General features: G+C 44.9%; 1 protein-coding gene across 6 annotated transcripts in view; it reads left to right on the forward strand.

Annotated features, from left to right (window-relative positions):
- Positions 1–24143, forward strand: part of FOXN3 (forkhead box N3) — a 392956-nt gene that overhangs the window by 93856 nt on the left and 274957 nt on the right. For 4 of the 6 annotated variants that reach the window (XM_028098118.2, XM_028098133.2, XM_028098140.2 and 1 more), the window contains exon 2: positions 19076–19191. The exons of the other annotated variants lie outside the window; for them this stretch is intronic. The gene's annotated coding sequence lies outside the window, so the exon portion shown is untranslated. The remainder of the gene's footprint in view (positions 1–19075; positions 19192–24143) is intronic. 6 annotated transcript variants of the gene reach the window in all.

Here is a 24143-nt window from a genome sequence, read left to right on the forward strand (position 1 = left end):
AAAACCTGGGGGATGCCTTTCTCCCACAAAGCCCATACTTGCATGACAAGATAAAAATATCTCCTACAGTCTAACAGCGGCTCTTTTTGAAATATTGAAGTAGTTTTCCCAGATTGGAAAATAGCATATTAGATGTAAGCAGGTGATCACTGAAGTCTGTGAGGATGATGGTTGGTACTAACAATTTTATTAAACACAACTTTTTCCTCATTCTACGAATATTTAAGCACCTATTATGTGCCACACATTGGGATAGATATGGCAATGAACAAAACAGACAAAATCCTCACCTTCTTGGGGCCGATTGGCTAGTGGAGAGATGGATAAGGAACAGAATAAATGATACATATGATGTGCACAGAGTAATATGTGTGCTGGAGAAGGATGAAGCAGGGGTGGGGGCTGTGACTTTAAGCCAGATGACCAGCACCGGCTTCCCTCCCACAAGGGGGTGAGGAATAATGGCCGCAAGGGGGTGAGGGATAATGGCAGGTAGATGTGGAGGGGACGAGTTCCTCAGGTGGAGGGCACAGCAATCATGAGGTCCTGAAGGGGGCCTGGCCTGATCTAGGAAGAGCAGGGAGGCCTGGGTGGGTGGAACAGAGTGAGGGAAGGGAGGGAGAAGGAGTAGATGAGCTCAGAGTCCTTGTTGTTGGCAGCGGGAGTGGATGTCACATGACATAAAAATGAGTGGGAGGGTTTTCAGGGACGTGGTGTGACATATACTTTACAAGGGCCAATTGAGGGCCGCCTGGGTGGCTCAGTTGGTTAAGCATCTGACTTTATTTTGGCTCAGGTCATGATCTCAAGGTCCTAGGAATGAGCTCTGCCTTGGGCACCCTGCTCAGTGGGGAGTCTGCTTCTCCCTCTCCCTCTCTCTCTGCCCCTCCCTCTGCTTGTGCTCTCTCTCTCTCTCAGATACATAAATAAATCTTAAAAAAAAATAACAAAAGGGCCAAATTGAGGGGCACCTGGATGGCTCAGTTGGTTGAGTGTTTGGCTCTTGGTTTCACCTCAGATCGTGATCTCCGGGTCATGGAGTCGAGCCCTGTGTCGGGCTCTGCACTTGACATGGAGTCTGCTTGTCCTTCTTCCTCTGCTCCTCCCCATGTTCTCTCTCTCTCTCTCTCTCAAATAAATAAATAAATAAATAAAATCTTAAAAAAAATAAGGGCCAATTGATAGTGATCATTTGATTTTTTTGCCATGTGCAGAACCTATCATGTGGAGTGGGAGAAAGGCCTAAAATCACAAGGTCACAGAATATGTGGTGTTCTAGATCCTGCTACTCAACATGTGGTCCATAGGCCAGTAGCATGGGCATCCCCTGGTTAGAAATAGAGAGTCTCAGGCCCCATCTCGGACTTACTGAGTCAGCCCCTGCTTCCGATGGGGCCTGCAGGCGATCTGCGGACACATCCGAGTGTGAGAAGCACCAGTCTGGAGCTGTCTGTGGCTTTGGGCATCAGAAGGCTGGGAGTCTGCTCGAAGCATGCCCACGGAGACCCCGGAAGATTAGGGCAGACACATCACTACGGTCAGCCTGAGCCCCTCCCGCTGTGGAAGGAGAACGTGAGAGGGACACTGACATTTCCCTGCTCCAGGCCTGCTCCCCGCTCCTCTGCTTTTCCAGGTGCTTTTCCCCTTCTTCATCGGACCACCCTGTCCGGGGTTGTGTGGGGCGGGAGGCTCACCAGGAGGCTGGCGCTCTGGCTTTTGTGGAATTTCTAGGATGGTTTTCACTGTGCTCAGAGGGTCTGCTTTTAGCAGAGGGTCACAAATGTCCCAAGTCTGCGACACAATGGGGAGTGTCGCGCCTCCTCTGCACACACGGACCACCGCCCACCCTCTTCAGCAGGGCCACAGGCACGGGGGCTAAGCCGTAGACCAAGTTGCCATTATCTTCTGCCAGGTCTCTTCTGGGTCCAGTAGCTCCAGGTGCAGGAAGGCTGCTCGCCTTTGACGGTACCTGGAGGTGTCGCTTCTCATGGGGAACAGCGGTTTTGCATTGTGCTGGCCTGTCTGTCCTCTGTGGCCTGGGTACCAAGCCTGGAGTCTCAGCAATCTAATTTTGGCTCAGCTATTATTAACTTCTGAGGAGCTTGGGGCGCATCCCTTCCCATGTCTGGGTATCAGGCTGCTTATTGATAAAATGGGGTTCTAATCATTTCACCTTCGCAGGCAGGTTATTGAGGCTTCATTGTATAAATGCTCTTGAGAGCTGTTCTTAAACGTGTGGTTTCTAGGCTTCAGTCACTAGGTATAGTAGCAAAGTTTTTTTTATTTTAATAAGTGTGAAATCCTCTCTGTACTTCTGTTCACTTAATGACTGCAGCGTTGATGAGCAGATAATGGCAAATGCCTATTAATATTACTCATGGATTAGTGTGGGTTAAGAAACAAACTAGACATTGACCTTTCTTGGCCGTTTCTGAATTAGTCACACACTTCCCATTATTTGTATATGTCAACTGTATGACCTAAATAAAGTTAGGGTTGATCTCTCTCAGAATATGTTTTGGGTTTCTCCTTACAATAAAGTTAAAGGCAAGCTGATGTATGGCTCGCAATCAAATAGAAAGACCTTTTCAGCATAGCGCTTGCTCGACTGGGGAGTTATTATTGAACGTTGGGTTTCTGGATGTGGTCAAATTCTCAGGTTTCTCAAGTGTTTCCTGGTCCACTAAGGGCTGTCGCACAAAGCAGTCTGCATTTGTCCCTGCCATTTTCCATTGGTGGGGCAACTCGATCGCTCCAGTGGCCCTGCGTCTTACCTTACCCCCTTGGAATTCCAGATCAGCCCAATGCTTGCTGAGGTTGGGTGTTTGCAGATCTTCACCATTGTGTTGTGAGATGACCTTCTGGACTCGACTCACTGATGACTTAATCTGTTGCTGTCCCTGCTGCATAAAGCAGGTGGGTTCAGGGACATTGTTTCGTGAGCTGTGTAATCTTAGGCAAGCGAGCAAACAACACAACATTCACAGCAACCACCAAACTCCCTGGATCACACTGGGTCTCTGATCAAGCTTAGGCTGCAGAGATAAAATCAGACCATCACAGCTTAGCCTGGCAGAAACCACAGACGGAGCTAATTCCCGGATAGTGCATGTTCTCCAGACCTTCACTCTTCTGCCTTAGATTCTGTTTCACTGTCCAGGATGGAGATCATCCTTGCCTTCTAGGATACATGAAGGCCTGTTGAAGAAGAAAGTGCTTCATGACAAATTCATGTCTGGTTCGGAAGCTCCCGGGGTGAGTGGGGATTGGATCTAAGAGCTCAGGGTGCCAGGTCTCTTGATGGGCTCACTGGGATGGGGGAAATGGTAACTGTTGGTCCTGTGGGCCATGATGGCTGCTTGAGGGAGTTCCGTCTGGTAATATTGTAAGGTGTCATCTTACAAAAAGTTCATACCAAGAAGAGCATCTCTCCCAAGCAATATGAAGCCACTCTCAGAGATTTCCCCCAGACCTGGGACTTTGAATTGGGTGGGTAGTTGGGAGCAGGGTGGAGACATGGGTGGCTGGACCAAGTTGTCATGGACACTCCAATACTACCCTCACACGGAACTGTGGCTCTTTGCCCTGCTCTGTCATGTCCTTGAGAAAGAGCACCAGTCTTCATCAACTGGGCCAGACTAAAGGACCAGTCCATTGCCAGGATCTGTCCTGGCAATAAACATTATCATTTTTGTTCTCCCAACTTCTCACCAAGTTGGTAAAAGATGGCTCACTTCTGTCACAAGTCTTGCCATCTACTTCCCATCTCCACGTGCATAGGAATGGCAGCGTTCAGTGTGTGGACCACTCTGTGGCATTGCAGACATCCTGCAAACACATGCGATGGATTCTTGACACGTGGCTTGGAAAGTAAGGGAGCATAATGCCATAGATTTTAGTCTCCTGCATGTTCGTGTCTCCCAAATGCACGGGAGTGGATTAGCAATGCACATGACCATTTGGCTGGTATACTCCCTGATGGCATGACCCAGTTAGAGACTTGGCCCAGGGACAGGAGGAGCAAGGCTAGTTGGGCACTATCAGGGAAGCTTCCCAGCTGGGGCTGGGGGCTCCTGCTATTCTAGTCAAGGTTGCGAACAAGGGTCAGAGCCGGGGGTTGGGGGGAGGAATTCCCTGCTATTGCTTTAATCCCTCTCTGGCCATGTAGATAAATAGAATGGAGAAAATCCAGTTGGCCTGATATTAGAGCCCGTTCCATCCATGGTGTTGCCTATGTCTTTGGGAAGTAGCCATCGTAAGTGGTCTTCCGGGTTTTCATCCAGTTGTTAACCAAACTTGAAAAATTTCCAAACTCCTTAATGTGTTAATATGCCCAGTGAGGCAAGAATCATTACTGTACCCTCAGCAGTGACCAAGCAGACCTTCAGAGTGGTCGTGACCTAGTGAAAATCACACACTTGTAACTAGCCAGGCTGGGAGAGAAGCCCAGCCCCTGACTCCGTCTGTCCTACTATTGTCTCTCAGATGGTGAAGTGGCTCAATCTATAAAACGTGTGGTTGCTATGAATTACTGTTGTTGGTAAGGAGAATTGGAAACATTCGCATTTCTAGATTACCTTTCAAATATTCAAATTCATGCACCAGTAGCATATGGCTAGAACTTTTATTTTTTCACTCAGATGTCTTCCAATGTGCTTCATTGAATTCCAAATCCACATCAGGTTTGAATTTTGAAAATGCCAACTGTATACTAACTGAATGTGAGAAATGAAGAAAACTTTCATAAATGTTTTTTTTTTAAATAAATGGTGATTTATTTTTCTGCATTCAGATAAACCAGCTGTATGGATTTCTTCCCCATTTTGTTTCATTTGCATCGTGATAGTATTGAGGGAACAATATTGCTGATGTATTCTTAGCTAATTTTCTACAAGACAGTTCCACAATGGCGCGTATCAAACATCCAAGGAAAACGGCCCATGGCACTCTTTCCCATCCCCATCCTCTCTGCTGGCCAGGAGCGTGGACTTAACTTTGGGTGGATGGAGAAGCCTTGGTTGTCCTCAGACAGCTGTGTCTGCTGTGTCTTCTCAGTCTGTCCAAAATTTTGATCCAGTAATGATCTGATTCTGTTTTCTTCCCATTTGGAGTTGAGTTTCATTTGCAGGAGCCATTCATGTTTTGTGTCACTTACCAGGTAAGAGATTCTCACGCACTTTAGAACTAATAAAGGGGGGCTTTTATCTGCTATCTTTCCCTCAGTTGCAGAGAAAATTAGTCTGAATGTGTGTATTTTGCCTGACCTCAGTCAGAGGCACCTTCACTGGAAAGAGATTAGCGTGGAAGTCAGAAAACCGCCCGACAGAATCCAGGGATGGGGTTCTGTTTTTTTTTTTTTTCTTTTAAAGATTTTATTTATTTATTTGAGGGAGAGAGAGAGAGAAAGAGAGAGGGAATGAGTGTGGGGAAGGGCAGAGGCAGAGGGAGAAGCAGGCTCTCCACTGAGCAGGGAGCCCAATGGGGGGCTCCATCCCAGGACCCTGGGATCATGACCTGAGCCGAAGGCAGACGCTTAACCAACTGAGCCCCCCAGGTGCCCCAGGGGTGGGGTTCTAATAGCTTCATAAGCTTTGAGATGCCCACTTGTGGAAACTTCCCCCAACCCTACCGTCAAACATATTAAAATGTACCACAAAGTGTGATTTATGCATTGCACATCTTCAAATCTCAGTCAACATTTACTGTAAAACAAAACCTTATTTTATGTACCACTAAGACAAAAATGCTGCCTAATATAATTAGATGCACTCATTTCAGAGAGTTCAAATGTAGAAAAATGTCCATTTTAGAATTGGTGAAATATAATTTAGTTATGAGCTGAGCTGCAGTTGGGTTGTTGAGATAATGCTAAATTTTATAATTTTGTAGATGTAGATTTATTTCTAACATATAAAAATCTAAAACACCCATGTATCCATCACCCAACTTTGGCAGATCTGAACATTTTACCACATTTGCTTTAAATATTAAAAATAAATAAATAAAACATCGGGGCACCTGGGTGGCTCAATCGATTAAGCGTCTGACTCTTGATTTCAGCTCAGGTCACAATCTCAGGGGCATGAGATTGAGCCCTGTGTCAGGCTCTGTGCTCAGCGCAGAGTCTGCTTGAGAGTCTCTCTCCCTCTCCCCCTCCCCCTGCCTCCCCCTCTGCCCCTCCTCCTGCTTACGCAAGCACTCTCTCTCTCTTTCAAATAAGTAAATGAGTAAGTAAGTAAATAAAATCTTGGGGTGCTGTACTCTCTCTCTCAAATAAATAAATAAAATATTTTAAAAGATAAATACAATCTTTTAAAAAATAAATTAAAAAAATAAAATATTGACAATACTGTTGCAGGCCCCTGTGTACCTCATGCTCCAATCTCAGGACTCCTCTCTCCCTCGTGACCCATATAATCCCTATCTTGATTTGGTGCTTATCATTCCCATGAATGTTTATAAACATGTTTGTATCCACAAATACATTTAGCATTTTTAAAGCACAGCTTGGGATGCCTGGGTGGCTCAGTTAGTTAAGCGTCTGCCTTCGGCTCAGGTCGTGATCCCGGGGTCCTGAGATCGAGTTCTGCATCGGGCTCCTTGCTCAGCGGGGAGCCTGCTTCTCCCTCTGCCTGACACTTCCCCTGCTTGTGCTCTCTTTCTCTCTCTGATAAATAAAAACAAATCTTAAAAAAAAAAACAAGAAACATAGCTAGTTGTCTACTAGTATCCATTTCTTTTCAATAATAGAACCCCAGAGCTTTAGCTGATCACTGTCACTGGCTAAGCGACTAAGTTCTGGCTGATAGATGAACATGGCAGGGACCGGTATAACATCTGGGTTTTGCCTTTAAAACAAAGGAACAAGCCCTTCATGTTCTGTTTCCTACTTGCTTCTGACTAGGACGGGACAAGGTGGTAGTGAGCTGCCCATTCATATGTGGGAAACACACCAGGAGATAACAGAGCTACAAAATAGAAAAATCCTTGGTCCCTGCCTTCACGATCCTGCTGCCTAACTACATCCCACCCTCCCTGGTCCCACCATCAGATTGTCTGCCATCTTAGGCTTGGATAAACAAACGTCTTTTTATTTAAGTCGTTGGTGTGATTTGATCTCTATTAAAACACATCCAAAAATTTTCCAATAGAAGTGGTTTACATTCTGATTATGTACATTACTAGTGACTTACTGTATTAAAAACTTCATTTTGGGCACCTGGGTAGCTCAGTCAGTTAAGTGTCTGTCTGCCTTCGGCTCAGGTCATGATCCCAGAGTCCTGGGATCGAGCCCCGCATTGGGCTCCCTGCTCAGCGGGGAGTCTGCTTCTCCCTCTCGCTCTGCTCCTCCCCCTGCTTGTGCTCTCTCTCTCTCAAATAAATAACTAAATCTTTTTTTAAAAAGTTTAAAAACTTCATTTTTCTTCAGTAAGGAGGATTAGGGTAAAGCACATTGATGTAATTCATTGCATTCTTAGATTAAAAAAGGAAAACAATATATTTTATAGCTTCCCCAGTGGCTACCTATGTATTAGTGTCCAGTCCTGTCGTGGACATAACCCTGTTGAGGGCACATGAGTTCAGTTCAGTGATTATCTTACATATAGAGATAGAGCAAGTTCATACACACTGAGGACGGCTAGCTGTTCTGTCCCCCACTGGAGACATTTAAAGCAAACGTCACAATGATAACTTCAGAATGAAAGGGAAAAATTTCCATTCCTGGGAGGATTTTCTTCCCAAAACTTGACTGAGCATCCACGTGAGTGTCATAAAATGGAAGCTTTCCTGGTCAATTTCTCCAGGAGCTGGCCCCCATCACTCCCCACCACCCGCATGACAAATAGAACAGTCTGGCTGGTGTTCTTGCAAATCAGTGCCAGGGTACCTTGCTGATTGGAATGCTTGCTTTCTGCAGAATGGTTAAGTGGCTTAGGGGATCCACCCAGAGGACCGATGTTTGCTTCAGAGCCACAGGTAGATATTGGGGGGGCACAGGGACCAATTCCTTCCTGTGCCACTTTGCAGCCCTGATTATGCCTGATGGGAGCACACCCGCTAGCTCGTCCCTGATCTCTCAGGTAAGTGTCAACGCTGGCCTTTGAGGCAAGTCTGGTCTTTGGTTTCCCTCTCAAAGAGCCCTTGCAACAGAGTGCTGCAAGGCAGCTGGCCTCTCCTTTTGAATGGTGGTGGTCCTATCATTGCCAGTCATACTGGATACACCTTGACCTTGGGCCTTTTGACCCCTTGCATTAAGAACTGGGTTGTCAGGTGAGTGATTCTCAGACTTCTGCAGTCCATGTGTGGATCTGGTGCAAAAGATCACAGGTGTCTCTTACGCTCTTGTGCCGACTGCTTCCAAACACACGTCGGAGTTGCCCGGAGTGAGCGGGAAGGTGAGCCCTGCTCTGAGTGAGATTCGGGCCATAAGTTAAATTCACGGTGGAAAAAGCAAAGCCAATAAGGAAAAAAGGCCAAGGTAGCGTGCGAAAGTCCGTTTGTGCATCCTGCCTGATTGAACCGCACATTTCCTTGGATGGATTTTGCATTCTAAAAAATAAAATAAAATTTGGAAGTGAAAATTCCCCTAAAACAAGTACTCATATTGATTTGCCTAATAATCAGTTCACCAGAAATTCAATTCCATTTTGAGTGTTTTGCATTCATCGCTAGTATCTCAAAAAATTATTTAATTTGAAAATGAAAAAATTAAGTGTAAACTGAAATTTAAAAACAAGCTGGGTGTGCCCCCAAGAAGGCTCGATTTATAAACCTCATCATGCCAAAGAGATGGCCAAAGGAAAGGACATTCCCATGTCAAAGCACTCAAAAAGTTTTCAAATTATAGGCAAATTGTTCATTAGGTGACTGGCTTTAGGCTAATTGACCTGGAGTCAATGGCATCCAAAAGTTGACACTTTTGTGCTCAGGGACAGTCTCTCAGGCCTGTATTCATTTTATTTCAGACAAAATTCTAATCAGCTCCCTTATTTGGTTTCCCAGCCCCTGGCATATTAGATGTGAATCAAACAGGGAGAGAACAGCGAGAGCCAGGCCACTCTGCGTGGTGAGAAGGCCAGCTGATACCCTGACAGCCAGGAGCAGGGAGCAGAGGCCAAAGAGAATTAAAATGTAAATATAGGGATTAGCAAATCACAGGAGTGTGGGGCCTTTTCCTGTGCGGGTGACCTCCCCCTCCCCCGCCTGCCTGGGGAATCTATGGCTTCTGAGAGCACCTGTGTATTATCACGTGTGTGATGCCAGTCACGTCACGACAAATATTTATAACAGGCTAAGTCACATGCTATGTACTTTGCCCAATTCATTGTTTTGTTATACAATCCAATTTAGAAATGTTTTCATCAAAAGGAACCGAATCGTATCCTTGAATTGGAGCATCCCCTGGAAGGTACCTAGTTCCCCCCTGCCCTCCGTAAGAGAACTCCCCAGAACACTGCCCATAGGATGCCTTCTGCTTCATGGACATCCCCCTGGTCAAACTAGAACAATTCGGTGGTCTGGAAAAATTTCACTTCTAGGAAGTCCTCTTTCCCCATAATATGTAGCATGTTAATTCTTGATATCCAGGTAACGAGGGTAGGAATTTGTGATTAGCCCAAATCAGGATGAAATCCACCTTCAGTTATCTGGTGGCTCTAAGTCTGGAACAGCTTACTTCCGTAGGGTGGTGTATTAGTCCAGAGAAGGAGAACCAATTGTTTGTTTCTGTCTTTCTGTCTATCTTTCTATTTGTAAGTGTTGTTACTCCAGTTACTTTAAGCCCTTTACAACCAACTACATTTGCGAGCGCACCCAGGCACAGTGTGACACGTGGAGAAACCATTAGATCGGGTAATAGAAGGTGGGATTCTGCCACTTTGATGTGTGACCTTGGGCCAGTCACTGACTTTGGGAACCTCTGTGCTCTCTAATGAGAGATGAGGTTGGTGACGCCCAACTAATTCATAGTATAATCTCGTCATAGTCAAATGGGATGAGCTATGTGAAAATGCTTGTCAGTTCCCAACAAATGTCGATTCGGAAGTGCAAAGTAAATGTAAGCAACACCTGTTTTCTTGCTGTGGCCCTGCTCCTTAAGTTTGTAAGTACTGCTCATGATAAGTTACAAGGTAATCTCTAGCTGCCCGGCTAATACTCAAAGGCTAGGCTTTATACTGACCCTCACATCATCTTGAGATGCTTTTAAAAAGTGACTTCCCTTTCCCTACTAAGGTGTATATATCTGTTTTCGGTTTTGCTTTATCTTAGGGATGAGTTGATTATTATTATCATAGTATGTAGCCAAGAATGATTCAATTTGGGAAAATGATAGGAAAATTTTGCTTATCTTTTGTAGGGTGATTTTGCCATAATCCCCACAAATAAATTAGTGGTTTCTTTAAAACATGCCAGTTCAGAGTCACGGATCTGCACTTTTAAAGCCTACAGTTGATTGTTTAGTGCGAAAATTGTATTCAAGTGAAGCACATCAGCATGCAAATCTAAAGTGTGGCCATTTTCATCTAGATTGAATATTATTAACTAGCCCAAGGGATAGGATGTAATTAAGATTTTGAACAGCTTACTTTTGTCTGCTGCCATGAGTAACCTCAACGTTTAAAGTGGCATCCTGGTTTGAATAATGGGAAGGTGGCCTGATGTGCCAATATCTATACATTTTGCCTCTTAGGTATAATAGAATATTTGACTTCTCGCCACTGGTCCAAACATTTGATGAGGGCAGCGATTTGAACTTGCAGCAAATAAGAGAATGTTCAGATTCCAGGAAAATCGCATTTCTTTCTGAATGATGGCAGATTTCCATCTTGTTAGTCATTCATTCACTCATTCTAATACCTTCTTCCATGGGCTTAGGAACAAAGACCAAGCAGGGACAGATGAAGCCCTTGTTGAGGGTTTATGCTTTTGCCTAATTAAAGCTATTGGATTTACAGCCTGCTAATGCAGCTCTAGTTAGAAGGAAGAACAACTCTTAGCTTGGATCCACTTCAGAAACTTTGCAAGACCTCCCTCTGCCTTTCACGGGACTGCTAAGGCACATTTCTGGTAGCATCTTTATTCTGGTGCCATTCCATGATAACTTCTGCTTGGGTGAGACAAGATGTTCACCTTTTTTTGTCCTACCCACACCGTTTTGAAAGAAAGAAACAAAGTTGTCTATTTCTCCCAGGAGAAGTTAGAGGATCCATTGCATCGCCGTACTACCTTAAGCAGCTACCCAGCAGGCTAGGTTGGCACACAGCTCATTTCAGCCATCCGTATTTTCAGGTGTACCGTATGTATTTAGTACATCATTTGATAATGCTAAAAAATATTAAAGCAGTGTGAGACGAAAGGAGAAAGAAGATGAATGTTAGCATTCCCCTGGGGTTCATGGGTGAAGGAATTAACACAGCGTGGCACTCTACCCTAGCTGTGTTTGTTTCCATGGCAACAGCTACGTACATGTTTCAGACTATCTACAGTGACACAGTTGCAGAAATAGTAGCTTGCAGGTTTCTGATATCGCATCAGTGGACAGGCAGCTCGCACTATATTAAGTAAGTGTAAAAGAATTTAAAATATAGCTCTGATTCAGATGCATATTAGCTCCTCTGAACCATGTGTCGGGGGTTTCGACATTCCCCTGCCTCACGACAGCAGAATCTGGGCAAAGTTGAAAGTTGCAAGATTCCAGTTAAACAATTGTCCTTGCTTGGGTAAATATCAAATGAAACAAATGTGAGTGAGTTACAAAGGTAAGAAAATGGCCTTGGCAGATGACATATTTAAGAAGGATATTGTCAGTGAAGCTAATTTTTTGGAGGGGGTAGTGATGGGTAAGGAATGAAAGCTTTGGTTGAAAATAGCTGAGTCTTAAAGCAAATCTAATGTGCAACAGAATCTTTTAACTGCTGCTGAGTTTATGGCAACTAAGGTCTTTGAATGTATCGTTGTAGAAATTGCTTTTACATAAAAATGATCAGGTGTGGAGCAGAGAGATTGATTAGGTGTGCAGTTAAAGGGAATTTGGGGCTCCATTGTCTTTGCTGAATGCTTATGTAAATATCTCTCTTCTCCCGGGGATGACCCTGGTTTGTCTTTGACATTTGCTGCTACTTTTTGGTACCATTTGCTGGTCTCTGTGTTTATATCCTGCTGCCACATTGTAGCCTGATAAGACTTGAGTGTTGGTTAGAGAGCAACCCAGTAAAGATGATAGACTTTGTAAGTGTGTGACTTTGCAATCAGATCATATGGTAATTTAGGAGAAGTGTTCAAATATGTATTTATTTACGTGTTAGACCCCGGCTTTTGAATAGCAGCCTAGGTATTGGGTTAATGGATTTCAATGTGCACGTTATGATTGTGGGAGCTTTCAAGTATGTTGTAGTTCAATTTATACTGAGTTTTTAATGTCAAAATATTTTTATTTCTGCCCATTATTCAGTTTAAGCTACATTTACCTTATAGTTTTATTATTCATGTCAGTGAAGAGAATGTAAAATGGCATGGTAATTTAAGCTAATCTATTCATTTGAGGAGGATTCATTTTCTGACCATAGGTGGACTTTTACAAAAAGTGGCATGAGATATGCAACTCTTTCAGTATGTATGAGACTGTGTTTTATGTGCACAGGAAACTATCTTAGGCACCTACCGCATGTTGCTCTTTGCAGTAATTATTTGATTAGATGTTAAGAGAACACCTATTGGAGCGGGGAGGGGGTTGTGCACTCTGGAGCTTCCAGAACACCTGGGTATGCAGAGGGCTGCGACAGATTTTGAATTATAAATCAGGGACTCGAACCCTGGAATATTCAACACCCCAGTGAATAGATACGACTTGCCTTTCTAAATAAGGTGATCCAAAATGAAACTAATGTTGAAGCCTCCCATTTATTGCCTGTCTGTAGTCTGAGCCACCCAGGGATGGGTAGGGACAGTTTGTGTTTTCTATGGGGAATTAGCGTTTTGGTGACTCATGCCCAAGGCAGCTCCTTTCTCAGAGGACGAGCCCCTCCTCCTGATGCCACACTCATTTCTGTTTTCGTCGTGAGACACTGGCCCATTTTCGGGGCTGACGGGAGGGCAGGTTTGCAGAGCCCCTCCCCGTGCCCTGTGTATGGTGACGGGCAGCTTCTCTCGGTGACAGTCGCAGAAAGCCACCTATACCTGCACCCCTCCTCCCCGCCCCCAGGCAGAGGAACCAGACACCGTTGGTATGAGTGTTTACATGATTTTCTGCTCTTACACCTGAGGGGCCCTGGTAACTTTGGGTTTATTACCCTTGGGCTCTGAAACCAGAAATCAAAAAATTGTCAATGCACTCCTTGGGGTGACTAACTCCACTTTTGTCTGTTCGGGAGCACTAGAGCAAGCCCTTCCATCACTCGAGATGTTTGGGGTTTTTTTCTTCTTTTTTATCATCCAGAAATACTGTCCAGTGTAAAGCAAAAACAAACAAACAAACAAACAGAAAACAACAACAACAAGCCCACCGGTCTATACCGTGTCATTTTAGCTCCTTTTTTAAGACTAGAAAAACACATGAACCTAGATGTAGAGCCCTGGGCCAAACCAGTCATTTGAATGTAGAATCCTGGCAGGGCTGGTAGGAAACTCAATTCCTTCCATTTGAAGGGCCAGGAAATTGATTTGGAAAAAAATAAATGTGAGGGATTCCCAAATAGTGGCAGCACGGAATGAATAAGAGAAAAATGAAGGTACAGACTGATCTTATTACCAGTCTTAAATGGTCAGGAATTTGCCAGGATACACTTCCTGCAGCATAGCTCATTTGGAGTGTCCATGGCCCAGAAACTTCTGAAGGTTCTTGGCGATCACGAGGTAGAAGCCATGCTGTGGGCTGGCATCTAGGGTTTTCCCCAACCGTCTCTCTTCAGCCCCCTCACTGTCTAGATCTCCTCTTCCTTGAGCATCTCATGGTGCTGCCCTAGGGTACTAAATCCATGTCTTGGCCATGTCAGGAAGCTTCTGGGCTTTTGCTCTGGCCACTGCCTCTGCCCGGATGCCTTTACTCCCGTCTTTCCAGCTTTGATGCCAGTTCTTCCATAAAACCTTAAAGAATTCTCCCTCTCGCCCTCAGTGGGATGATTTCTCCCTCCTTCATGTTCCCATAACAGTTTCTTCATCTGCAATTATAGCACTTATTCCACAATATTAAGATGAGTCGTGTCTGTCCGTAACTGAGATGTAAGTGTGTTAATGACAGCATCATGACTCGTAGGCTTTTGTAGCTTTTGCCATACCTAGAACAGTATGTCAAGCTGTCATATTTCATTGAATCCTAAAAACCTCATAAAGCTATACGTTGTTGAATCATCTCCAGTGATCATGTTCTCTGCTCAGAGACAATCTGTGGGTTACTGAGGCTCCTAAGGCTGTGTCTGTCACAGCATCCAGCATCTGGACCAGTTCAGCCTCTTTCAGATGCTTCCAAACTTCTGGCTGTTTGGCATCATCTAAACACAGAAACCAAGCGAATGGCTGATTTCTTTTTTTCATATTTAGGGAATCACAAGATTTTACAGCCAGAAAGAACCTTGGGGAGCTGAACTCCTATTACAGAGGAGAGAACTGTAAGTCTGAACTGTAACGGACTTTTCCAAAGCCACATGGTTGGTTAGTGACCCAGGCGTGTGGATCCAGCCAATAATCTCTCTACATGGTCCTGTGTACTGAACCTTCCTGGCCGTGGCCTTGAGTTTCACTTAAGACATCGCCCGTCAGCTCATGCTTTCTGCCCTGTTTTGGGATTGGCCGGCTTTCTCTATTTAAACGCCATCATCGGACAACAATCCTGTTACCCAGTCTTTGCTAAAGGCTGATATCATTGGGATAGAATTAAAAACAAAAGTGGACTCCCGTCTAACTCAGGGGCCCTGGGAGCGGTGCTAACAATTCATTAGCTATTGCCTTGCTGAGGACACAGCAGCTGCTGAACTCGGTCAAGTTCAGACCCTTACAAAGAGTGGAAAAAAGAAAGCACATACTTTCCAGTGCTTGGGCACCACAGAGCCGGGCCAGCTGGGTGCAGTACCGTGGCAAAAAGATCTCCTCAGTTTCAGAAATACGAGCCCCCGAGCTTGCACACAGGGAGGGGCAGGGAACGTGGCTGCTACTGGAGCTGATTTGGCATTCCGTCTCTGGGCTCCCTCCTGCCTGCAGTCCTGTCAGACCCGCCCCTCTGGGAAGAGGGTAGCTAAAGAAAGAGCCCGCCCTCCAAGTTGACATAAGGAGCAAGCTGTGTGCGTGTGTGTGTGTGTGTGTGTGTGTGTGTGTGTGTGTGTGTGTTTTTAAAGGCCTGTGTCTGAGGTTGACAGGCTTTTTCAGAGAAACTCTTGGCTTTCGGTGTAAACGTGTACTTCCTCTTGTCCAGAGTTAGCCTGTTAAAGGAATAAAGCACAATTCAGATTTCCAAGTTGGAAGCCTGATTAATCTCTCTGCCAGTTACATATGGAAATAAATTAGTAAATGGTCCATCTGGGACTAAACTCCTGCAGAGATGATAAATTACTGCCATCGTATATGTCAGTGTTGCTGAAGACTGAGTTGTGCTCACCAGGAGCTGCTGAAAGATAACTGGACGCTCTATCGTGGTCAGAGGAATAAAATTTAAAAAAAAATCACGAGTGAAAAATTTACCTTGAAGTGTTTCTTGGGAGAATGGTTTGGTTGATGCCAAGTTTACTGCTCAGGACTGCTGTATCTGCAGATATTTAAAAGGTGAGCCTCAAAGGCATAGAAAACATTTTGCTTTTATACTTTCAAAGGCCAATACAATAAGTATTAATTCGTACCCACATGTCTCGATGAGCAGGATAATTCTGTACCTTACGGTAGCATTGCACTTTGTAATTGTCATAGCCACTTCTTGTCTCTTCTTTAAATTTGGGTGAAGGTGGGGCTAGTCAGTGCCTCTAATTCTCGATCACTGAAGCACTGAGGTTTCGAGGGTTGAGTCCCTTACTCACAATGACTCAGAGGGCTAAATGGCAGAAGTGGGATGAGCAACCAGGTATCGCTGATTCTGAACCCTGCTTCATTTCTGCCAGAGTCTCGTATGATGTCAGAACGTTTTAGTATCCCGTCACTCACCCAGCGGCATCAGGAACTAAAGCATTCTATTTATACCAGCTTTCTAGAGGCAAAAGCCATACCTTCTTTTTTTTTTTTAAGATTTATTTATTTATTTATTTATTTATTTGAGAGAGAGAGAATGAGAGATAGAGAGCACGAGAGGGAAGAGGGTCAGAGGGAGAAGCAGACTCCCTGCCGAGCAGGGAGCCCGATGTGGGACTCGATCCCGGGACTCCAGGATCATGACCTGAGCCGAAGGCAGTCGCTTAACCAACTGAGCCACCCAGGCGCCCCAAAGCCATACCTTCTTGATCGTGAAAAGTTTTTCTTTTCCTCTAATTGGAGATGTTGAGTGATGGTTTAACTTTTTTTTAATATATGTTTTGTTTAAATTGAGGTATAATTGACATAAAGCATTATATTAGTGTCCGATGTACAACATAGTGTTTCAATATTTGTGTACATTGTAAAATGATCATCACAGTATAAGTCTAGTTAGTATCCATCACCTTCCATAGTTACAAAAATTTTTTTTTCTTCTGATGAGAACTTTTCGTATCTGTTCTCTTAGCAACTTTCAAATATGCAATATAGTATTATGAACTATAGGCCCCATGCTGTGCATCACCTTCCCATGACTTGTTTATTTCATACTGGAAGTCTGTACCTTTTGACCCTTTCACCCCTTTCTTTCCTCTCCCCACCCCTGGCTTAACTTTTTTCCTGTGATTAGGGCACACACCACTATCCACATGAATTATTTTATAAAACTAAAACCACAGATGTCTTCAGGGGCTTCTTAAGTATGGTAACATTTTGCCCCTTTGCAGAATGGCCTGAGGCTACTGTGACATCTAGATTCTTGTGCCTACTTTAAAATTTTCTTTTGTGTCTTCCTCCTGGGCAGAACTTCAGTGGTTAATTCTTTTTTTTTTTTTTAAGATTTTATTTATGTATTTGACAGAGAGAGACACAGCGAGAGAGGGAACACAAGCAGGAGGAGTGGGGGAGGGAGAAGCAGGCTTCCCGCGGAGCAGGGAGCCCGATGCGGGGCTCGATCCCAGGACCCTGGGATCATGACCTGAGCCGGAGGCAGACGCCTGACGACTGAGCCACCCAGGCGCCCAGTGGTTAATTCTTGAAGCAGCTGAGGTGCACCCCTCTAGAAAGTGTAGTAATAATAATAAAAAAAAAAGTACAGAAAAGCAAACTGGCTTTAGAAATCTTTGAGTCACTTAGTTTATCAGACATCAATTTCTAAACATAAGCAGCGGGTGCCGCGGGGTGGTCCTCACACAAGAAAGAGAAGCCACAGGCCCCTAGCATTTACCTGTCTGAACTTGGCAGTCACCTTGTCTCACCCAGACTGCCTTCACATGTCTCACGTCTCAGCCAGACCTGGTTGCTCCACGCAACCGAATGGGCCCTCACGCTTCCTCGCCTCAGGGCCTTTGCTTCGGTTTTGGCCTGTTCTCACCTGTCAAAATCCTGTCCGGATCTCAAGGCCCATTATTACTGTGGTGGTCTTGATGCTTTCCCTTCCCTGCTCTTGCCACCCCAGCCAGAAACAAATGTCTCCTCAGAAACCCGCTAGCAGTTTATTAAAGGAAATCACACTGTCTGTATTTGAGTTGCCTGCATATGTGTCTTGTCTCCCATAGTGGATGATACTTTTCTTTTTCTTTTTTTAAGATGTATTTATTTATTTGAGAGAAGAGAGCGCGCGCACGCAGGCACGGACGGGGGAGGGGCAGAGGGAGAGGGAGAAGCAGACTCCCTGCTGAGCGCAGGGCACCATTGCATGACTCTGAGATCATGACCGGAGCCAAAATCAAGAGTCTTAACCTCCCAAGGCACCCAGGTGTCCCAGGGACAATCTATCTCTTAAAGGCAGGGATTTTGTCATCCTCTATCTCTCACTCCAGTTCCCTCCCCAATCCTCAGTTCGTTGCTTTGCCTGTAGTTAAAGCTTAACGCCCAGTAGAGTGGCGTCATTTTATTTGACAAGGACAGAATGTCTTTGAATGGGTGGATAAATTAATAATCAAAGGCATATCAGAATTACTTGGAGGGCTTGTTAAAACAAGTCGCTGGGCCCCACCTCCAAATATTCAGATTCAGTAGATCTTGGGTGGGGGCCAAGAATTCGTATTTCGAACAAACTCTCAGGTCCATGTTCTGATGCTGTTCCAGGGACCAGAGTTTGAGGATCACCAAGCTAATGAATTTATTTCCTGATGTTCTCTACACTGAAGTTCATAAGATAACATCATTCTTTTCATGAGAGAGTCTATTAATTTGCCTTCTTTGAGGCGTAGGCTAAAAAAATAATCTTCCATCAGAAATTATTATACAATCAATCTCCTGTACCAACTTTTCTATTTTGCAAGGTTATTGGTTAACTGTGGCCCAGTAATTTGTAGCCAAATATTTAGCGAGCTTGAGCCTGATGGGATCTTTCCCGTCAGGAGTAAAGCCAGAGTAATTTTATTTGGTAGCAACAGAAGAGAGCCTCATTGACTTTGCAGCCTGTGAACCTGGTCAACCCAGCGGATCCAGCCTGGTCCACGGGCTGGAATGCTGGCCTTGAATGCTCGCTGGTGCTCTGATGGTTTTCCTTTGTGTAGACAAGTGTTTCAGTGGCAGCCGGAGAGAAGTAAAAAGGTCTCACCAATGTCACAATGACCACTGTAGTAAAGTAAGATAATCTCATGATATCTGTGGTGTGTATTTTCAAATTTCTGGGTCCTTTTATGTCCCGTGAGGCAGTTTCAAGAACACGCCATCCGGAAAGACCCAGTGCTTCCATAACTTTCCAAGAAATAAGAGGTAACTGTTGCAGTTGATTCTTTTTCCCCCCTGAAGTGTTGCATCTTTTAGAGTCAGGCCAGAGATGACATCCATTGTGTTTGAGAGGGTCCTCTCTCCTCCCCCACTCTAATCCTGACTTCCTTCTGCTCCTCTCCACTAGTCACTAGAAGCATCATCTCCTAGAAGACCAGCGTTCTTGTGATGATAGAGGCCTGTCTGTCCTTTCTGTGACCGGAGCAATGTTGACCTTGGTTTCCTGGACCCATTCTGACTCAGGTAATCAGGCTCTGCCTTCCCCTGCTCCCCTACACCTCAGGGAGATTGCACTGTTATTTAAAATTTTGGTGTGTGTCCTAGGCACACAAAGCAACAGGAATTCTGCTGGGAATTTTCATCTAGAAACTACCTTCTACCCGTGGTTCCTCTAGATCAGTTTCTTTCCCATAATACCATGTTTTACTTGAATTATATTAATCTTTCTAATCTTGTACCTTTTAATTGAATTCAGTAAGTATTACTGAGTATCTGTTACGTGTTCTTGGGGCAGATGGGAATTAAAAAAAATATGTAAGACATGGATCTGTCCTTATAGAGTTACGGCTTAGCCGAAGATCCATGACTCAAGGAAATGGCAGATGGTGGTGTTCAGCTTAGGGCCAGGGCTGCGTACTAATTAATGGTAGCTCTCTGGTTCAGGGAATTGGGAGACTTTGAGGATTAGGATTGAAATAATTGAAATAACTCATGGAAGAGGGAGGGCCTCTGGGGGGCTTTTTTTTTTTTTTTTTTTTGCTGTGGATCTTTTGGCCAGGCTGAGGGGCGAGGAGCAACATGGTGCCTGGATAGGAAGGTGGGAACGAGCCCAGCGTGAGCCTGGGCAGTGAGGTCTCTGGCTGTGTGGGGCAGACAGGGGTCAGAGGACCCTGATCCTCTGTCCCGGCCAGAGTCAGCTTACCCCTCAGAGCCTGGGTCCCTGAAGGTTTCCTTGGGGAGATCCCACCTGCCCTGTTACAGAGGAGCCTTGGCTGGAAGCTTCCTTCAGGGACACTGGTCACTGTTGGCCCACCCCTGGCTTGGCTGTTTCCGGGCTGGCCTTGTCTGCTTCTTCAGGCCTGTCCACATCTGGCCTCCACCTGTCTACCTGATTATTTACTCTTCCCTTACACACCTGCCCCTCTCCCTGCCAAGCTCTGCCTGGCAGGTGTGGCTTGACAAGGCCTCAGGGATAAACCAGAGGCTGTGTGAGGTCAGGACCTTGGTGATTCACAAGGCCGGATTCAGAGTTGGGAAGTTGAAGGGAAGGGAGCATAAGCCAAGAACGTGAGTTGTAAGTCGATGCTGAGAGCTCTGAAAGCCAGAATTCAGTAAGGGTCCCAAGGCTGAAACTGGGGCCATGGTCAGGGATGGGGACCCAAGTGCCCTGCTTCATTCTGGGATAGCCCAGCAAATCCTGCCCACACCTAGCTCTCTTCCAGTGTTGTTTTTGGATAAAGCAGTGGTGGCTTTTGCTGCCCTGGGTCTTAAAGGTGCTACTGAGAGTTGCCTGCCCAAGAGTCCTGCCCATCCTGTCAGGTCTGTCTGGGCTAAGGTCCCCCGCCTCAGCATGCTCCAGTGCTCCTAGAGCTGAGGGCCTTGCTGACCCAGGAGATAAGGCCTTCCCGGAATCGGAGCCCCTGGATGGCCAGCCACCAGGAAGCAGAAGAACTAGAAGTCTTTGTGTTCTCCTCCCACTGACTTGATTGCCTAATTGATGGTGGGCCTTTGTCTTCGGAGCCTAGTGCAGGGATCGATCACTGCCCATTGGCCAGGTGTGGCCTGTGGCATGTTTGTGGGCAGCAGACAGGCTGCAAGGGGTTTCTACATGGTCACATGGCTGGGCAAAATTCAAAGAAGGATAATATTTTATGTTGCATGAAAATGAAGTGGAATTCAGATTTCAGTGTCCCTAAATAAAGTTTTACTGGAGCGTAGTCCCGTTCATCTGCGGATTATCTAGGGCAGTTTTGGCACCACGGCAGAGTGGAATAGGTGCAGCAGAAATCAAAAAATATTTACTTTCTGACGCTTTGCGGAAAAAAAAAATTGTCATCGTAGCACATTGCCTGGGCAATTGTGTGACACGAGTGTTTGCAAAATTTGAGGTGCGGAATGACAGGGCTCGATCTCACGACGCATGAGATCGTGACTTGGGCCGAAACCGAGAGTTGGATGCTTTTAACTGACTGAGCCACCCAGGCGCTCTATTTTAGCCAAATAAATATTTTGTTTTAAATCAAGTAAGCATTGAAGACTTAGCATGAGTAAGTCATGCCACTTAACCGTGGCAATATTTTCCCAGTCTGGTGGGATTTTGTGATATTGTTGAGTTGGAACTGTGGTCACAGTTGAAGATGTGGGTTCTTACTCCTACCAACCAACTGAGCCGGGGCAGGCTGTGGTATATACCAGCATAAAGAGGACTCCCCAAATCTCAGGGTTAATACAACAGAAATTTATTTCTCACTCACCCAGAGTTGGATTGTGCCAGTGTGGCTCTGTCCTGCATCTGGTTTCCAGGTTCCAAGCCTTCTCCCTCTCGTGACACCTACATCTCACCATGGGACTTCCTGGTAACTCTAGCATGTGAAAAGAAGAATTGAAAACACCCACCCTTTCTTAAGTGCCTTAGAGTAGAAGTGACTCAGACCAATTTCACATCCACAATCCATTGGCCAGAATTAGTCACATGACCCTCTCTTTGCCAGAAGCCTGGGAAGTAGGGAGGAACATGAGGGATGCTTGGGGTAGCCCCAGCCCTGGCAACACTGGGTCATTGTGGGAAAACCCATACTTTTTCTGTGCTTTTCTTCGCTCATCATTAAAAGGTAATTAACCCAGCTCTACGTTTTTCTGCATAGTTCATGAAAGGTCAGATACAATGTAGGAAAGAGCCTTAAGTGGTAGAATGAGTTGTAAAATATGTAAGATATAATCATTACCTGATTTTTTTTTTTAATCTGATTTCTTTATAAGGTGTTGAATGGTGATGGACTGGGGTCAGGGTAGTTGCATATGCCCCAGTATTCCTGGGACCATCCTAGCATTTGCCAGTTGACCTAACATAATTATCAGACAGTCCTCCCTTTCACACCCAGAAATATCCTAGTAGAGACAACAAATTATATGATCAACCCAGCTTGACCCCACTGGTCATCCTTCAAGATTAATGTTAGCTACTGCTTAGGAGCCTTTTCTGAGTCACACTGTTCTAAGCTTTTGCCTGCATTGTTTCATTTAATCTTCAAAGCCAACTTGTGAAGTAGGTACACGTAATCTCATTTAAGCTAAGGTAGCAGAAGCAGAAAGGCTTGCCTTGAATCCAGGTCCATCCTGCCCTTAAGCACTCCATGGGACTGCCTCATTAGCCCTTCTCGAGGATTGCCCCCTTGACTGCGTGGGGTCCCACATCCCTAACACTGGCTTGGGAACCATGCCCAGACCACACGCTGGTAGAGGGCTAAAGCCCCCAGTGGTGAGTCTAGCACTTTAGGACCTCGATGAGAAGATGAGACATGGACTCACTATGTGATTCTCCAGAGCCAGGAAGTAGCAGAACCCGTGAGTCCCTTCCCCCGACTACCCTGGCATCGACAAACACAGCTTTTGTTAACGCTGGGCGCTACATTTGACACAGGGAGAAAGATTTTATTTTGAAATCTAGGGTGGAGGAGGGCTCTAGCCAGTGAAGACTTGCCATGTGCAATGCAGTTGATTCAAACAGGCTCCTTCCCAACACAAATAGCTAGGAGGAACTGAGCTCTGTTTTCAGGGAGTTTATTTACAAATTTGTTTATTTAAAAAAAAAAAAAGCTGAACTACAACCAAAGACCAGTTTGCTTACAGAATAATATCAAACAAAAACCCATTTATTCACAAGATGGTATTAATTTCCCTGGTTTCTGGCCTTCCTAATCAGTGTTCAGAACTGAACCCATGGAATCAAAGGGAAGAGTTTCTGAAAAATGAGCCGAATGTGCCAGAGTGTCTATTGCATTGCTTGCTTCAAGAAACCCTCCAGAAAATGATACATGTGGTTTCAAAACGTACAAAGAAAACTAAAGGAATTCCATTATGAAAGAAAAATTAGATGGAAATTTCTAATCCTGTCTCATAAACAATATAGAAATAACTTTAAAATATTCTGCTTTAAGCATGCATTTAATTTGTGCTCTGGGAACCAAATAATGTTGCTAAGATAAAACATTCTAATAATGATTTATGTAAATTTATTTGTACAAAGTAATGGTGTAGTTGCCTATAGCAAATTGCTTGGAATATGAAATGACATTTATGAGGTCTTTTTCTTCCTCTGAATGAATACAATGGAGAAAATGAGAGACTCCGGAAAGGGAAAAAGAAATTCGCGTTCAAAATGGAGTCTGATGCCTTGGCGGGCAAGAGACCACCGGACAGGTTGGAGGGTGTGTAAACAGCCAACCAATACAGTTCAACATGTTTTCCTGTGATCCTCCCATTATTTAAGCCGTTTTTAAAGTCACACAAAGTGTGCACATGCGTTAGATTCTTAGAAGGCTAGAACCCTCTATTTTAGTGATCGTAAACTCTGCAGATACCAGAGCTCTTTCAGAATAGCCGACGATAGATCACTTGTTCTCATGGTGCCCTCATAAGGCAGGGCGCTTACAATATGGGGTACAAAGAGGCCAAATGTAATTAAAAATTGGGCAATTAATCTCCACTCCCAGTTACTTTAATACCAAGGAGAGTTATGCTTGAGTCATAACTGACACCCAAATGTTAATAAACAAAACACAAACCCTCCGAAGGACTGATTCACAGGACCTACAGGAAGTTTTCCTGTTGCCCAGTTGGCACCTTTGATAATGGCTCTAGGTGTTTCCCGGAAAACTTTAATTAATTAGAAATCCCCATAGGGCGCCTGGGTGGCTCAGTCGTTAAGCGTCTGCCTTCGGCTCAGGTCATGATCCCAGGGTCCTGGGATCGAGTCCCACATCGGGCTCCCTGCTCAGCGGGAAGCCTGCTTCTCCCTCTCCCACTCCCCCTGCTTGTGTTCCTGCTCTCGCTGTCTCTCTCTGTCAAATAAATAAATAAAATCTTTAAAAAAAAAAATAGAAATCCCCATATATGTAACAGAGTGAGAGTTTCTGGAGTTATGCTTTGGCCTTGTAAGTGCCCAGTATAATTTGCCATAACCTGTACGATTTGGA

The sequence above is a fragment of the Eumetopias jubatus genome, unplaced genomic scaffold (genome assembly GCF_037043125.1).
Source record: "Eumetopias jubatus isolate StellerSeaLion01/CBP00866 unplaced genomic scaffold, mEumJub1_p1.0 scaffold_7, whole genome shotgun sequence".
NCBI lineage: Eukaryota > Metazoa > Chordata > Mammalia > Carnivora > Otariidae > Eumetopias > Eumetopias jubatus.